The sequence below is a fragment of the Protopterus annectens genome, chromosome 8.part1 (assembly GCF_019279795.1).
Source record: "Protopterus annectens isolate FY-2018-M chromosome 8.part1, PAN1.0, whole genome shotgun sequence".
NCBI classification, from domain to species: Eukaryota; Metazoa; Chordata; order Ceratodontiformes; family Protopteridae; genus Protopterus; species Protopterus annectens.
Genome location: NC_056742.1, coordinates 136845384 through 136848933, shown reverse-complemented (window position 1 = coordinate 136848933; position 3550 = coordinate 136845384).

Genomic DNA, 3550 nt, shown 5'->3' with positions numbered 1-3550 from the left:
TACTTCATTGTATACTGTTGCTGCTGAAGACTTTTTAAATAAAAGATGAGGGATTCAGGAGTTCTATCGCTACTGTCATACAGGCTATCAAATCTAGAGACTGCTTTTCAGGAGTGGTGTACGAGTAGTGAATGTGTAGTATGGTGCAATCAGTGCCTGTACTTAATTGAGTGTACCTTCACTTGCTTGCTGTAGCTGATTGCCAGTCTCTTTGCTTTCCAGCTTCACTCATGCCCATTTGCACCTAGCAGTGTCCCATTTATTTCCCCCCAGTTTCTGCTTGTTTGCTCAAGTGTATACTGGTAGGTCTCTTGTCTTCAGAAAATGTTTCAGTGATATGGATTTAGTGTGGCTGTAGGGGAATGAAAGCGCCTTTGTCAGTCATCAAACTATGGGCATTGGTTTTGTTATGTTGACACCCCACCCCCTAAATGCACAGAATTATAGCTAGAGTATGGTTGGCGTTATATACTTGCAGTTTATTTGACTAACTGTCTCACTCCTTCACTCTTAATTGTTGGATAAGGTGCACTTCTAGTGTGCACCACTTTCTCCATTGTGGAGAGCTTTGTGACAGTGCTCTGTGGCAGGTCTGCATGCAACTCAAGTCCATTCCTGTACCAGTCTAATCTGCACTGTAAATCATCTCTGTGGTTTTGATGCATGGCTCATTTAAATGGCCCGCCTTACTATGCAGTGTGTGTAGTAGTATCAGTTGACTGTGCCTCTTAGAATAAACCCAGATGTCCTGACTGAAATCACTGTGGCAGTAACCAGAGCTTTAACCTTCCTTAGAGCATACATCCAAAGTATGACCTCTGCTCACAAGTGTAGTTGTATATAAACTGACTTATGAATGTAAATCCTCAGGCTGTCTTGCTGCCAACCCAAAAGCAGGTCTTGCACACACAGGTCTGATCTTTGTGTGTATGCTGTTAACCTTCTTGGAATCATGTAAGTGCCCCATTGGGGAATTTTCATTCTTATCTAGACTGTTTTACTGTATTTTTCTTAAATGTTAGCTATGAGGGGTAAGTGTGAGTGCATCAGGCAGATTCCCTGTAAAGGTCTCCATACTGTGTGTCTTTCTTGCCTAGGAGCAGGACACAATTATAAAGCTTGTTCCATTTGCAAATTCTTTGAGCCCAAGATATTGTTTTCCCATTTGTCTTCATTGAACATTTTCATGGAGAACCAGCTACTGAAGCGTCTGTCCCACTTAAAGATGGTGGGCACCTCTAAACTGGGCATATCTTCAACTCTTAAAACTCAAAAGATCTAGCCCTGACATTTGGTCTGCCCAGTCTGAATCTAGCATACCTGCAGAAGTTATAGAACCTGCAGTACATATGACTCTACCTTTGACACCCTCTGTCACAACCCTAATAAAGGTCGGTATGGTTTCAGAGGGATCACACATCTAAAGAGACTGTTATTGCAACTGAGAAGGGGAACCTGCAAATCATTATTTCAGGGGGACCATAAGGCATCCCACAAATTTTAGTTAGGGAAAAGATTCTTGGCAAACTGAGGTGCATCAGGGGTTGTAGCCTGTGCATTTGCTTCAAGTGGACATCACCCAGAAGAAAAAGTGACCGAAAACCCAAGCATATTTCCTCACCTCCTCCTCCTAGGGAGAAGGAGTGGATGGATTTTTCTCAGGGCTTGTTCAAGGCCATTAAACCACCTTCATTTACAGCTTCTCATTGCCCTCCCACTCCACAGAAGGTTACAATGGAATCTTATTACTCTGAGGAGGATGAATCAGACTCCGATGACCATTCATTAGCCTACTTCTCTCATATTTACGCTTCTGGCCAGATTCCCTCAGATAATGACAATTCCCTTTCTTTGGACTCCACTGTGGAAGAGGCATCCTTTGGGGGAGACCATTTTAAATATGATGAAACATTCTGAGTGGGAGTCTAGGCAAATCACAGATGTCCAAAAGAGATACTACATGCTTTTGGAGATGGACACTCCAGTCCCCTTCCCTTTCCCTCCAGTCCTGTAGGCTTTTTTGGATGCTTTCAAATCCATGTCTTCGGCTTCTTGCTCACAGCCGTCTGCTCCCAGACAGATTCTGCAAAGACCCACAGGACCTTCGGTTCCTTTTTAAGAATCCTGTAGCTGACCCTTCAGCTGTTTCCTTATCGTCTGACAAGCCTTCTGGGCTACTGCCTAATGCTCATGCCATACCTTCAGACAAGGAAAGCAGGGCTATGGATAGGAGGGGGGGCAAAAAGGTTTACGCTTCTGCTCTGGCCTTCAGAGCAACAAATTATCAGACCCAGATGACCAGATGCCTTTTATATATCCATAACAGTTTAAACAAGGCAGTGGTGGACATACAAGGTACAGAGCATAAACAAATTTTGTCCTTGGTCATCAGGGCACCCGATTGGCCAGACATATTTGCAGCTGTGATGCTGTTGAGGCCACCTCCAAAATGGCTGCTACTGGTATTTCTGGTTACACAACCAGCCCATGCCTGAAGGTTTCAAGGCTAACTTTCTTAAGTCCTCCCTTGACAAAATTAGTTTTTTTTTTTTTTGTTTTTTTTTTCGGACCATAGAAGGCTAGTCTGTTCAAAACATTACAGGAGCAATGGAAAACTATGGAAAAACTGTGGACAAATCTTTCTTACCTGCCTACACAGATACTAGAGGAATTATCCGGCCAAGCCTACTGCCTGTGTTCGAATGGAACTTAGACCTTCCTAGAAAGACAATAAGGCACCCAGGAAAAGATTTCCAGAAAAAAGTAAAAGGGACCCAGATCTTGGAGACTTCCATTCTCCATTAAATCACTTTGACAGTTTTCAACCCCTTCCCCCTTGGTCATTCCCTTTCCCTCTTAAAAATGTTCACTCAGGCCATCTCAAACTAGAAGAAGATTGCCATAGACACGTAGGTACTTTCTTTCATAAAAAAGTTACACCATGTCCTGGAAATAACTTTCTACCTTAAAAGCCATACTGTCTCCAACCCACAATCAGTTAAATCTTCCTTCCCATCCTTTGAGAACTACAGTCCCAATGCCTGATCCAACCAGTGCCACTTCAGTCTGTGGGATGAGGATTTTACTCTAGACTGTCTCTATTCCCAAAAAAAAAGGACAGTTGAAACCCATATTTGATCTCTCTCTCTACTAAACACTGTCCTCGAGGCACCCACTTTCATAATGGTCTCCCTTCAGACTCTCCATCCCTTTTTTCTCCACAACCATTTCTAGTCTCCTTGGATCTGAAGAATGCCTATCTGCATATCACCACACATCTTTCCTGCAAGAAACTCGTAAGGTTCTATACTGGTTCATTTCACTTTCAGTTTGCTGTTTTGTCTTTTCAGCTTTCTACAGCTCCCAGGGTATTGACAATGGATAACACCTGTTGTGGCCATTTGCAGGACTCCAGGAATTTAAATATTTCCCTACCTAGACAATCTGTTTATCCAGGCCTTTTCACCTCAGGACTTACTGCAACATCTCCAATTCACACTCAGCTTTCTCATGCAATTGGAATTCATGGTCAACTTCAAATAAACTTCCC